Source organism: Hetaerina americana, unplaced genomic scaffold (assembly GCF_022747635.1).
Source record: "Hetaerina americana unplaced genomic scaffold, ioHetAmer1.1.p SCAF_96, whole genome shotgun sequence".
In the NCBI taxonomy this organism is placed as follows: domain Eukaryota; kingdom Metazoa; phylum Arthropoda; class Insecta; order Odonata; family Calopterygidae; genus Hetaerina; species Hetaerina americana.
Genome location: NW_027287605.1, coordinates 1,281,730 through 1,297,121, shown reverse-complemented (window position 1 = coordinate 1,297,121; position 15,392 = coordinate 1,281,730).

Genomic DNA, 15,392 nt, shown 5'->3' with positions numbered 1-15,392 from the left:
ACTCCCATTGACTCCTAACCCGTACCTTTATTCCCATTAGCCATTGACTCAAATTATACCGACCAATGAAATTTTTCCCCTCTCCTCCCCCCCCTCTCTTAACCCACCTTCCAATCCCCCCCACTCACTAACGCTTTTCCTGGTGTTTCCTACCCTCTCCCACATTCTTTCGTACCTACCCCCGTACTCCCCTCCCCGCCCCCTCTTCCCACAACTCCCCCACCCTTTCCAGAAGAGGGTATATATACAATGATTGTGACTTTAAACTTTGTACCTGAGGATGACGCCGTAGCGTCGAAACTAGTCGTACCTGTAATAAGGTGGTGGATTGGAACTAAGTGTTTCTTTTTCATTTATTAAAATGAACTTCCACAAAGTTGAGGCTGAAACTATTGAACTAGCAAAACAGTTCTTATAATAAAAAGGGTATTGACCTTATTGAACATCGCAGGGAAAAGTGTATAGAGCTGAAGGAAATTATGTTGAAAATTAAATAAATTTTTTTCCAAAATATTTTTATTTTATTTATTGGGTCGGATACGTCTGGGATTACCCTTATATATAAACAAGTTGGCGCGTTTCAGTAACGATATTTGCCATCACCCGTGGCTTCTTCGTCAGTTCGGGGTTTGGCTTCGTTCATATTACCCCGACCTCTTTACGCCGGAAAACTTAGGTTCTAGAGAGGAGAACCTGGGAGAACCTTCATATGTACACACTGGTGCATTGGATCCGCGGATTAGTCCCGCACGGTCTGGCCGTGTCACGTCAACTGTTTCTTTTTCTCTTACATTCCAATTTCACAAAATGATTCAGCGAATCTGGTGGACAGGGATTAACCGTAAATGCCTTCCCTCGCTTCGCTCGAGTATTACCAGCCCTTCAACACCCCAGCCGCCGGCCCAACACTCTTGAGAATCACTGCAAGTCGCTTCGTCACCTCTTATCGACACAAGGTCAGCCAAGACAAAAGGTTACGAGCCCTGAAAGGCAAGACTTTGAGTGTCTTCCAACCTTCTCCTGCACTCGGGACACCACGTCTCACATTTTCACACCCATTCAGAACACATCACGTCTGGCTGCTTAACCACTTCCATGTCTCCCGTACATAGTAACGGAAATCACATTGTTCATTTGAAGCTCGAAAAATTTGAATTGCAAACGCATTTGCGGATGAACTGATCGGTGCAAGCGCTGGTTAACGTACTAATTTCCTACTTAACTTGAGTCTCCCACAATAAGTACTTAAGTACTCCGTTCTTTTTTGGGACTGCAGCCATTAGATTGGAATTAGGTAAGAATGCAGATACTAGGTATCAGCGAGTGCTTTCCGTAATTTACTCGGATTACCCGTCTTGAATTTTAACCGCACGCTACCCCATGCACACGTACTGAAAATAATGGCATCAGAGGAGCATTGAAATCTAACTTTGAATGATAAATCTTTTCAAAAGTATAGCAGATGATGATGAATATAAAAGCATATGATGATTATTACACATTTGATTATGAAAGCACCAAAATGAATGTTGCTCTATTTTCACTATACATTACACTTTTAAGAGCAAGGGGGTGCATGGTGCGGGGGCTAACGTACTAGCTTCCCACCCAGAGGGCCCGGGTTCAAATCCCGGCGGTGTTGAATATTTTTCAGAGGTAACTCGATCCCTACTTGAGGTGTTTTGTGGAGGGCACTTTGAATGAGTATGCCGTCCGTCGGATGGGACGTTAAGCTGCGGACTTCTTGACGCCTTTCATTAAGAGTAGGCTAATGCCGACGCCGGGTTTCTCTCCACCCTTCATCCTTTCCTGTCCATCCCCTATGGCGCAAATGACCTCAGCAGTCGGTTGCCTCCCCTAATTACTACTATTTATATTTATGAGCAAATATGAAATCCTTATCCTATATACACTTATCATCGCTTTCCCAATTTTGCAACCATATTTTTTCTAACATTCAGGTAAATCAAAACTCAAGCATTGATTGCACAGAGTTGAAAATTTTTTTTGCCATATTAGGCATTGAAAAATTACTTATGTCAATATTGTGGAGAAGAAACCATTAACAACCACATAAAAAAAGATACGAACTTGGTGTACCCAAATTAATTTGCATGTATCTCCTTTCACAGTGGTAGATATATATAGGTAGTAATACCACTTGGCATCTTTCATTTAGAGTAGGACTGCACTGACACGTAAGAGATGGTTTTTCACTGCAGACCACTCCCAAAAATCCTGCCTCTTTCTCCTAATAAACGTAACTATGCCTCACGATACGTGACCTAAGATACTGTACATCATCTTAATTAATACGCTTCTTGATGGTCGAAATGGTAGAAATGAGTTTTATTTGCTCTGTTATCTAGGATTCCACCCTTTTACCTAAAATAATTAGAATTTTACAGTTAGCAGTAGCAAACTACTGTATGGTAGTGTTCCGGATATCTGAAAGACTAAGAGATCAAGACCTTTCAGGGCAATGACTATACATATGTCTTGGTTCCCGCGAAAACGTTTTGTATCAGTGCAAAACTTGTCCAGCGAATTTATTTTAGCCCTCACCAATACTCCACCATCTTTTCGGCTGAAATTTATAGCTGTTATTATCAATATAGATAGAAACACTTTGATTCAAATTTTCTGAGGAATATTCCACTCTGTACACGAATTTAGGACCATCCCAATGACAACTTCCTACCGGTTGATTTACTTATCTACATCTACACAGTAAGGCTGTAAGGCGCCACAAGGCCGCGTGAATTAGGTCATCATAACTCTGATTCATTCTATAAATGTGAAATAGATATTTTCTTACCTCTTACGTAACATATCGGAAGTAAAATTTTATAAAATCCGTCACTCTGTTTTTAATAAGTCATAATGATATCCAAATTTTAATAGCAATGTAATATATTTAAATGTTGAATTATGCCTTGCATATATAATTCCTTCGTACCTTTAATTTCAATAAGTAAGGATATATAGAATTTAACTTCCTCAAAAATACAAACTTTTACACGTTGCAAAGCGTATGCGTTTTTTATAAATCTTTTAATTCCTACCACCTAGACGTGGCGGGTTGCCAAATGAACCATATTCGTTTTTAAATAATTTACCCTGCAATTACTTTTCATCCATATATCAATATTACCGAATAAACTCGGATCGTTTAGGCCTTGCGGTTATCCTTTATAGCCTTCCTTAGGGTAATATTCAAAGGCATATAGATATAATAAAACACAATATAAACCACAAACAAAGGGTGTACAGTGTACACCCGTTCATTGTTTTTATTTAAACTGTACACCTCCGCGACTTCAATTGCGAAAATTATGGAATAATAATTTTAATTATTACAACATCCTTCGTATTCACCAGACTTGACCCCAAATGTTATTTTAATTTCCTAATTTGAAAAAAAAGGAATCTTCAGAAAGCGATTCACGTCGAACCAGGAGGTCATTGACATACTATTCAATATTTTGAGAATCTTCCGAAGTACTACTTTTTAGACGACTTAAAAAAGTTGGAGAAACGCTGGAAAAAGTTTGTCGACCTAAAATAGGATGATATTGAAAGATATTTACCGAGAATAATTTTCCCTCAGGACTTATTGAACTACTTATGTAGTATCAATAGATTAATTCATTTGACCCGAGAATCCTTCACGAATCAAATACGCCGGGAAAGCACCAGATCTTAATTCACATAATGTTATAATTCAGGAGTTAACATGTAAACTATGAAAAGAAGAAAGCCTGCATTTGTGATGCGATTGAAAACAAAATTACTGAATGGAAAATATACGAGGAGTACCAACTACGAATGAACCTGTAGGGGAGAACCAGGATTAGATACACGAAACAAATACAGGTGTCATAGTAAATAAATGATGGAGACAGGAAAAGAGTTGCCAAGAAGAGCTATCTTGTGTAGAGCTGTGTCACCCACTCCTAAAGAGAAGAGATGAAATATGTGAATGAAAGTCATTGACAGTAATGGATGTATTAGTGAAGAATGTGATTCCAAGTTAATCATTCAACATAAAAGATGTTTAACTATACGATACGTTTTCAAAGCATAGTTATGAATTTAATTCCTTACAAAAGAAAATTAGCTTGGCCAATAATGTAAAGCATAAATGGCATGCATCTCTATGCTAAGGACGAGTTTCAAACGCGAGTTAAACCATAATAATTATATAAGAAGAAGTTTTTGCCGCCATGAATCCTGGCTAAAGGCAAAATAAAATTCAGTTTTCTGGAAACGTTATAACACTGGGAACGCAATACAACGGTTATTTCAACCCTTCAGTTAATCCCCGAGGGACTAACACGACGATTCGCAAGGTCTCGCTCATACCTCTTCCCCTCCCCCCCGTCGCGACCCCCAGTGACCTCCGCCCATCCTGTCTTATCCGCCCCCTTCCAAACCACCGCCCACCGCAGAGAACCGCCCATTGAAGTCTCTCGACCCCAGCCATCCCGCTCCCCCCTGGTAATCCGTCCTCAGCCCCCCAACGCACCCCTCCATCTCTCCCACTCCCTCCTCGCCTAAATCAACAACCCACCCACCCCTCATACAGCCTCCCCCGTGGACACAACTCTCTCCTTCTTCCGCCTCCCCCATTCCATCCCCACCCGGTTGCATGCCTGTATATCTGCCGCTGTAGCATCACAAGTACTCTTTGTCAAGGACTGGATGTCTTGCGGGTTGTAGCGGGATCCCGTTAGCCAAAAGGTTCAAGGGCCTCTATCGAGTTCTCAGCTGCAAAGGAGCTTTTCATCTCGGACACCGTTCTGCGGACGCTATTTAATTTTTACATTTTCTCCGGTTCGACACTGTCTTTTTTTCTAATCTCCAGCTTAGGTGAGCGCAAATATTAAACCCCCCCTGTATTCCTCGTGATTCTCCTTCAAGCGAGTTGATTCGCACGGTTTATCGTCGACGTCTCCGCAACGTTTCCCACATATTTGCTGGGCTCATTATGGCTTGTTTAGTGTAGCATTAACCCTCATATGTAATTATATTTCATGGGTAATCTTCATTTTACAAACATCTTCCCACTCATATGTGATGTAGTGCTATAAGTAATTATGTCCTGCATTTTATTCTTCAATCATAAAAAATAGCAGACCCGTATGAGTTTATTTTACAAATTGAATATCGATTTTTAATACGTATCCGAATAATTTTCAACTATTTTAGAATACGCTTAACTCTTAGGTTACTTTGCCAAGAGGAAATAATTATATGTTGATTAAGTCTAATACATAATTATCGTAAATTTAAAAGACGCATGCATAGTTGGCATTAATACCTATACCTTCCACTTAAATCGAGAGAGAAGAATGAGGCGCGACATTCAGAACTTCGACCGTTGAAAGGAATGGCCCAAAAATGCTTATCGTTAATGCTTGTTAAACCCGTGGCAGGTCGTATCTCCTCATTTCTGGGTGAATTTACGTATACGATAAGACGTCAAATACGGGCAAATAAATACAGACCACAGAAAAATAACGTATACCTTTATCCTTAGAATGGAAAACCCGTTCGATACAAAAATATTCGCATCCTTGACTACGATTTATCTTAGATTCAAAGTCTAACTAAAAAAAGAGTAGGCATATATCGCCATTTAATTCGTTAAATCCTCACTTGTCGGTCACCAAGGTGCACGCTTGCATCTATGCTTATGTGTCATGACCGACCGTGGACTCGATAAAATTTAAAGATACCACGTGGGTGGGTGTGGCATTTTTTTTGCTTGTGGCAGGGGGTAATGACCGTAAGAGGCTGCGGAAAAGGAAGTGGAGCGACAGGAAAGAGGAAAAATATAATAAAATTGCTGGAGCCAACCGAAAGCTATAAATTTGTAATGATCGAGCATAGCTCCTGCAATTTTGAGTGAACTTATTTTTTTGAAGGAAGACGATAATAAAATCAAATTTTTAGGTATCCTTGATATTATATGTGTAAGAATATATTCATAAATTTTAATCAAACATTTAAAGTACTTCTAACTGCATATACTGTTACTTCCGAGAGAGTATTTTCGAAGGGCTTTACTACACCTCATTAATAGTCACTTCATAACAAACATTAATAACTGAGAGGAAAGTATGATATGTATAAATTTCGAGATTTAATTTAAATATACGTCTAACATATTAAACATACCAAATCAAAGTTAAGTTTTTTTTGAATACTGACAAACAATAAGGGGCTATAGCACTGGCTTCCCACCCTGAGGGCACGGGTTCAAATCCTGGCGGCGTTGAATATTTTTCAGAGGTATCTCGATCCCTACTTGAGGTGCTTTGCGGAGGGCACTTTGAGTGAGTACGCCGTCCGTCGGATGGGACGTTAAACTGCAGACCCCTTGGCGCCTTTCGCAAAGAGTAGGCTAATACCGACGCCGGGTTTCTCTCCACCCTTCATCCTTTCCTGTCCATCCCCTATGGCGCAAATGACCTTAGCTGTCGGTCGCCTCCCCTAAAAACTACTAATACTACTACAAACAATAAAAACAAAAACCTTTTCGAAGGATGATGATAATACTAACTACAACTACGTTCACTACGTTATATAAGAGCAAAATACTTGTCTACGCATCCACAATGAGTTGGCTGTAACAAGAAGGACTATAAAATGGGGGTCAGATAAAACAATGGCGACCTTATAGGATTCTTAAGACTGAAAAAATGATGTTTCAAACTCCCTAATGCAGTAGTTTTTGGTTATTCTGATCCCTTATATTTAGAAGTGATTCTCACAAAATTACTAAAAGTATTAAGTATTTAGAGAAGTATTTTGAAGAGAAAGAAGAAAATTATTTTTCCCACTACTAATAATTCCACCAAATGATAGACCATGCTGATAACGTAAGTGCTGCCATGTCTATATTCAAGAGCAGTAATTAGTCTTTCAAAGAGATTAATGGCTTCATTTGTTTCTTAAATTTACTCCAACTGTAACTTGTACTTTGCTAGACTAATCTTGTCCATGCGACATTGATTACATTTTAATTCAATTTCAAAGCATACTAAATTCATCATATATACCTGAGTATTTTAATAGTAAAGGATAGGGTCTCCACCTGGTTACTATGCCCACTTCAAATCTTTGATCAGATGGCTATGAACTTGGGAACGAGACGATATCTCTAGGTTAAAAAGGGAATATTTTAGTGCGCGCATTTCCTTCTAACAATGTGACTTGCAACAGAAAAATTACAATGCTACCATGCACATTACCATGTAGTACGTATTCCCATGCAAAATAAATGTTTGGTGGAGGAAAAGCAGAAAGCCAAAACCATTATGGATGCATGAAAAGATTCTTGTTCTTATACATTATTAACTAACAGTGGCGTTATGAAACGACAGTGAAATATACTGTAGTTACACATACAATGAATTATTTCAGTGATTTATTTATGGGTAAGTAACCTCAGCAGAATCAAAAGCTGATGTTCGGCTATTCACTTGAACCATACATGTATATATGTCCTTTGCACAAAATGCTCAGTACAATAGGGACGAAAATTGACAGCGATAGGTATTTATGTCAAGTAAACAATATGAATTGAATCCTTAAAAAGGGATAAATTATGCAACTATATAATCTGACAGCGTGAAAATATTTTTGCAATGCATTGTAATAACCCCAAACATTCATAAAACTTGTGAAGACAAATATGAAATGTGTAATGCATTCCTCTCAATTGAAGCAATATGGATCAATTCAACGTAGGCTATCCCCGCTGAGTTCACATCCAACCCTTATGAATATAAATCACTTTAAAACAGTACGATGTTAAAGACCAGCCTTATTTTTTTCGCCTTACACTAGCCTTCTTGTTTACTTCCCAAAAGTGACTCCGCCGCAACAGCATGCATTCAAAATTTTTACGAACTCGGCTTTGCCGTGTGTATATTTCACAACTGCCTTCTGCAAATACATTTTTGTCTTAGGCGATTGCGAATTTAGACTCAGGACAATCCGCATAGGTAGCAAACAAACTTCATTCAACATTCTACAATAAAAATACGCTTTTTTCTACGTCTTGCGACCTCGTAGCGGTTTACCGGGGTTGAAACATATTTAGATATTTTAGTACCCTGGGAGCCACTGCTAGGGTGTGTATTAGGGGGTGGATATACACCAGACTAATTTTGACCCTAATATGACGCAACATCGATCGGATGATGTTGTCCTGACCCCTTATCATTCATAGAAAAAAAGAAATCTTATATATAGTATATCTGTTCTGCACTTGATCTTTCTAATTTTATTCACATGATCTCTCCTACCGTAGTACGATGGGGTAATAATATATTTTAAAAATCACTGCTTATTCAAGAGATTTATCTGCAATTTAACCTTCTCTCCGAGAGCGATTCCCAGCCTAGCTCCTCTAATGTTTTCGATACGCTGCTAAGTTTATCATAACAACGTTTAACATATCTAGCTCCTCCACGCTACACGCGATCCATTTCGGCAATCAATCCAACTTCTCGAGGATCCCATTCATATTCTAAATGAGGCCTAACCAGCAGTGAAAGATGACATTTTTCTTTGACCTTTTCATTACATTAACTCAGTACTCTTCTAATAAATTCTAATCTTTTGTTAACTTCTACACAAATTCCCCGTGAGTGTTTCACCCAGGAGAGATCGTGAGTGAGGGTAATGCCTACGTATGTAATTGAGTCAACACATTCTATTTCGGTAATCCTGACGCATCAAGCGATCGGGAGCGAATTACTCTTAAATAAAAAGATTCATCCCTACACACCGTTTAAAGTTTAATGCTAATTACCATGTGTCAAACCAAAGTTGAATAGGATTAAGGTCATCTGCTAAAGCTTCTTAACCCTCAGGATAACGGATATCTTTATAGACTACTGCATCGTCTGCAAATAAATATATCCTACTATTGACCGCGGAGCTTATGTTGTTAACATAAAGGAGGAATAAAAGAGGTCCGATAACACTTACCTAGGGAACGCCATAAGAAACCTTTTCTACTGCGTTTGAGCTAACTCTATCTATCACTACTTTTTGAACCCGACCATTCAAGAATTCTTTAATCCAATCCCGGATATTTTTATCCATGCCATATGCTTCTACCTTTTTGAGAAGTTTACTATGAGGTAGTTTGTCCAAGTTTTCTTAAAATATAGGAAAACCGGGTCCACTAGAACATTTCTCTCCCACGAAATAAGAATACTATATAATGAACAAAAAGCGTAAGTTGTGTATCGCAGAATCCACCTTTTGGAAAACCGTGCTGATTTTTCGTTAATAACTCCTGACTATCGAGGTGTCTCACGATTGAAGTATCAGCTATATTCTCCAAAAACTTGCACAAAATGGATGTGAGGGAAATGTCTATTATTACTCGATTCCTCCTAGTCTCCATTTTTAAATTTTTGTGTTACGTAAGCCGTTTTCCTATCTCTGAGAACCTTGTGATCTACTAATATTCTGATATATGATTTCTAGAAATGGTGTAATTTCCGACGCTAGGTCCTTAAATATACGAGCAGATATTTGATCGGACCCGGAGGATTTATCAGGCTTAGTTTTCAAAACGCTCTATATTCCATTCAATGAGATTTCAATTTTGGACATCGGTTGATTGGCATAATTTGGCAAGCTATCGGAGACATTTGGTGAGACATAGCTTTAAAAGGAGGCATTTAATGAGTTAGCCATTTCCAAACTTCTAGTTACTCTTTCCCCTTTATTATTTTTAAGTGAATTAACTGACTTATTTCCCTGAATCTATCTGACACACGATAAATACGGGGTCATATAATATATATACATAATATATATACATTATATATATATATATATATATATATATATATATATATATATATATATATATATATATATATATATATATATATACATTCAAACACGAAATCCCGCCAAACGGCGAATAAATACTCATATATAGTATACAGAAACAGATATAAGGAAAAGGGATAGGAACATACATATATATATATATATATATATATATATATATATATATATATGGAAAGTATGTAAATGTGAAATATATATATATATACATGGAAAGTTTGCAGAGGAAGGGTGAAATTAGTGCGCTGTACAGTAAAGTTAAATCTTTATCGGGAAGTAAGAAAGGGAGATCTATGCTAACAGTTAGAGATAAGGCGGGTAAGGTAATAGTTGACACAGGAAAGACCCAAGAGAGATGGAAGTAGTGTATAGAGGAACTCTATAGTAAAGACCTTAGGCCAACAAAGTTAGACATTGAAAATGAATTTGACGTAGAGGAAGATAGCTTAGGTCCAGGAATAGTCGACGATGAGATAGAAAAGACATTAAGGGAGATGAAACTAAATAAGGCCGTGGGGGTGGATAACATTCTCGCGGAACTATTGAAATGTTTAGGAAAATGCGGAAGGAAGAGGCTATATGGGCTGATCCATAGTATTTATGAGGAAAGAATCTGGCCGGAAGACTTTGTTAGATCAGTTTTAGTTCATATTCCGAAAAAGATAAAGGCTACATCATGTGAGGACTACAGGACAATAAGTTTGATATCCCACGCAGTTAAAGTTGTTCTCAGGATCATAAACAAAAGGATAGAGAGCAGGGCAAATGATTACTTAGGGGATGATCAGTTTGGGTTTAGGAAGGGGAAAGGTACGCGTGATACCATTGCAGTAATGAGATTATTAATTGAGAGGAATATAGAACATAACCAGGAGGTATTTCCCTGTTTCGTAGATTTCGATAAAGCGTTTGATAGAGTGAATTGAGAAAAACTAATGAGTATATTGCAGAAAATAGGAATAGATTGAAGGGAAAGGAGGCTAATCCGCAACCTGTACATGTCTCAGACTTCTCAGGTGCGAGTGGGGAACGGGGAGTCCGGATGGGCAGAGTTAGGAAGAGGTGTAAGGTAGGGTTGCCCATTATCACCGCTGCTGTTGAACCTGTATATAGAGGAAATGATTAAAGAGGCATGGGAAGAACTGGAGGTAGGAATGAAAGTGGGCGGGGAATTCGTAAAATCAGTTAGGTTTGCTGATGACCAAGCTTTAGTTTGTCAGTCAGCCAAGGGGCTGCAAGCATTGCTTAGTGAATTGGAAATTCAGTGCGACAGGTATGGGATGAAAATCAATATTAATAAAACAAAGGTTATACGATTTTCTAGAAAGAAAAAGGCTAAGCTTAACATTAAAATAGGAGGGCAAAAACTAGAGCAGGTAGAGCACTTTACGTATCTCGGTAGTGTTTTGGACCAACACGGTCAAAGTAGAAGGGAAGTAAGGTGAAGAATTGCGCTAGGCAAGGAGGCTTATACAAGGAGGAGGTAGTTGATGAGGGGGACGTTGAGTAAAGATATTAAGAAAAGACTCGTAAAAACTTTGATATGGAGCGTAGCTATGTACGGCGCGGAAACGTGGTCATTGAAGCGGGAGGATAGACGTAGATTGGAGGCTTTTGAAATGTGGGTTGGAAAAGAATGGAGAAGGTGAATGGACAGAGAAGAAAACAAACGACGAAGTACTTGGTATGGTGGGCGAAGAGAGGGGTTTGTTGGGAGAAATACTATGGAGGCAGGAAAAGTGGATGAAGGGGGTGTTAACCGGCAGTGGGATGTTGAAGACTGTGATAGAGGGGAGAACGTTGGGCAAAAGAGGAAAGGGAAGAAACAGGATAGGGATGTTGGACGGGATGAAGGGAGGGAGAAAGCACTCAGAGATGAAGAGGGACCTGATATAGAGTAGGATGATGGATTTTGTGTTTTGTAGGAGTAATAAAATGTTTGTTTGGTAGTGGTTTCCATCCAAAAACCTACCTTAACCGGTAGATTACCTTAAAAAAAAAATATATATATATATACACACACGAGGGTCATCCGGAAAGTAGTACCCGTTCGTGAAATAAAGACACAAAAGTAAATATTAACAAACATAAAAAAATTTTATTTTATTTGAAAGAGGATACTTTAAACTACTTCTCAACATAATCTCCAAGCAAATTAAGGCATTTGTCATAACGTGTGACAAGTTTCTGTATTCCTGCTGCATAGTCCTTCGCCGCCAGCTCATTGAGATACGCGAGGGACCCATCTTGCACAAATTTTTGCATAATGCAGATGGTGTTTAACAATTTCATGAACAATTGTTCGAGAAACATTGGGAAAATGCTCACAGATGTCATCAATTGTGACGCGCCGATCGTTCCTCACGAATTCGTCAACTGAGCTCACCAGTTGGTCTGTAATGACAGACGGTCTCCCCGAACGCTCATCGTCGTGTGTGTTCCCCCTCCCCATGTTGAAGTTGCGACACCACCGCCGAACAGACGACTCGTCCATTACATTGTCTCCATACACCTCCTTTAATTGGCGATGAATATCACATGGGCGAACGTTTCTTGCATTGAGGAATTTAATCACTGCCCTCACTTCACAACTGGCGGCGTTCTCAATTTTTTTAAACATTGTAAACAATCACAGAAACAACACAGGCAATGCTAGCGTCACGCAACTTGGCTCAGAGAAGGCAGACAAGCCACTGAAGCTATCTGACCTCGTCCAGCGGCTACTCGCGTCGTCAGCACTTCATGCGGCACGAACGGGTACTACTTTCCGGATGACCCTCGTATATATATAATTATATATATAATTATATATATATATAATTATCTATATATATATATATATATATATATATATATCCATATACGGGGCCTGGGAATCGGATTCAGTACCGATTTTTTCCCTAGCGCCTGTTTCTCAAGAATGAGACCCTATTTACAAGTCCTTGCCGATTGCCCACCAATAGCCTTAATTACCAAAAATATGGTAGAATACATTTTTTCAATCCACATAACGCAATAAATAATATTTTATGCTGTGTTTTTTTACGGGTCATGTCAATTGGACAGTAGATCGGAAAACCGATCCCCAGATGACAGCGGATATTTCAGCTTGGAGAGGTTACGTACAATTATCATGGTTATGAAGAATCATCGCAAGTGCTTGTCTTTTATAAGTTAAGCTATTCCTGTTGCCGAGTAGCTTTAACGATAAAAATCACCGTTTATTTATTTTATTTCTTCAGCATATCCGAAAACAGCACTTTTTGGCCTATACATCGGATTATTAAGAATTTAATAGTCCGATTTAAAACTGAACACAATTAAAACCATTCAAGGCCTAGTGGAGGAAAACCCACCCAGGTGGGAATCGGATCCGCAACCTTTGGGTCTTTTGCAAAAATATCTACATGCCTACCTCCATGCAGTCTAAATAGCCAACCTATACCTTCCTCTACTCCGCTTTTGCAATATTCTCCCTTTTATCACTGCCTTCAAAATATCACTGCTTTCCAATATTTTCTTCGTCCATTTCCTTGCCATTAACAAATTTCCCCCGGTTACTTTCTACCTTTGCTCACCGTATTTAAAACTTCGGAGTTAGTCTTCCTCTCTGTCCCTTTTATTTTCTTCACTCTCCGCCGTAACCACACCTCAAAAGCCTCCAAATCTATGCTAATCCTCTTTCCTCAAAGATAAAGTCTCGCAAGTCTGAAATCTATAAGTACTACTCTCTGTATTTGTCTTGACTAATTTGTTTTTATATCTTTACTCAGTGAACCTTAAAAAATGCTGAAGCATTTCACTTTTAATTGCTACTTGTAGTTACTGGAATACAATCGCAACTTCATTTGTACAAGTTCACCGTGGAAAATACAGTTTTAATAATCAAATCGCACAGGTTTATTCAAATTTACAGAAAGTATTGAAAAATCCGAGGTCTAACGCAATCACTTGCAAATTTCAACATGAAAGGGGCTTCGAGCAGCAGAAAGAGGCTTTTAGTGGTCTAACAGAAAAGAAGTGATATTTAATACACCTTGCCGCTTCGGGCATTTCACGACATCCGCTCGGAGAATGGCAACCATGTCAATTCCAACTCTACACCACTTAAGCCACAAGGTCCCGAAATTATCTCGGGAACCCCAGGAGACAATTATTCGTGGACCTCGTTGCGCAAATGTTGTTAGCAATTGCGCCTCTCTGGCAGTAAACAAGCGGCAATTCAAACTCCAACGATCAAATTTGACATACACTTTCATCCACGTGGACGAGCCCTGGACGAGATATTTTTCCTCCTCGAGTATATATTATCATTGGATCGCTCCGACGCATCCTCGCGATGCAATTTCTACAGTTTTCCGTCATCGCACGCCCCTTTCCCAAGGTATACTTACTTTACGGGCTGGTTCCGAAATGGGAAATATAAACAGGAAACTCAAGGAGTGGGCGTCCATCCCCATCCGCACGAAAACAGTCCCTCCCACGGCACTCCTGTCGTCAGTCACCCTGACTTCCTTTCAACGTCCGCCGGAGACCAATCTCCCAGCCCGGCCGGCAACAATCGCCGCATAACAATGTTCACCTGGCGCCATTGTGCCCCGTCCCCACACGCACGCACACGAGGTATGCCATTGTCGCCGAACCGGAGATGGAGACAGGCGGGAAGCCAGGAGAACAGCCCTCTCTCCTCCACCTACCCCCTCAACCTGAGGGCACACCGTCCAACCCTTCCCTTAACCCTAGCTTTAGGCAGATCTCTGCCCCCTCCTACACAATCCGCCTCGCTAGGCACATGCTCTCCATAAGAGCCCATCGATGACCGGGTGAGCATAGTGAGTGAGTGACATACATTCCATTTATTGCCCGTTCATTTTTTCGCAACACCCCTGAGATTGGTAACACTGAAAAATATTTGTTTTACATGGTGAAAAATGGATAAACACGTCTTAATAGAACTAATTAATTATTAGTGGTTCAATTTACCGGCTTAGTGAAGGTTTTTCACGGATCTATCTACTACACAGAACTCTGCTCTCAAGACCTAACGGACATGACATAATATTTCCTTAAACTCTACCATAAATAATTAAGCGTCTCATTCTTTAGCCCGTCATACACTCTAATCCACCTCATTCCATCCAGAATGTCTATTCCTTTCCTACCTCTACCTCGCTTTCCCAGCAGTCCGAGTCGTATAAGAATAATTTAATTTTGTATATTAAGACAGGCGGTCATATAGGTGCACTGCAAAGCAATAGAGGTTGAAGTAGCAAAATTTAGCCAGGATCAGATCCCTAAAGCGGACAGATCATACAAGTCAGAAGCAGAATGTCAGCAGATTACGTCAAAAATACATTATACCCGTCGGGCTACAGTAGAAGAACAACATACAAATAAGACTGTTTTCACTTTTAATTCACGGTTCGATTTGTTTCATTTTTTCGATACGTCATTTAAGATATAATTTTCACGCTGTAATAAAAGAAAAATTGGAAAACTACAGCGCC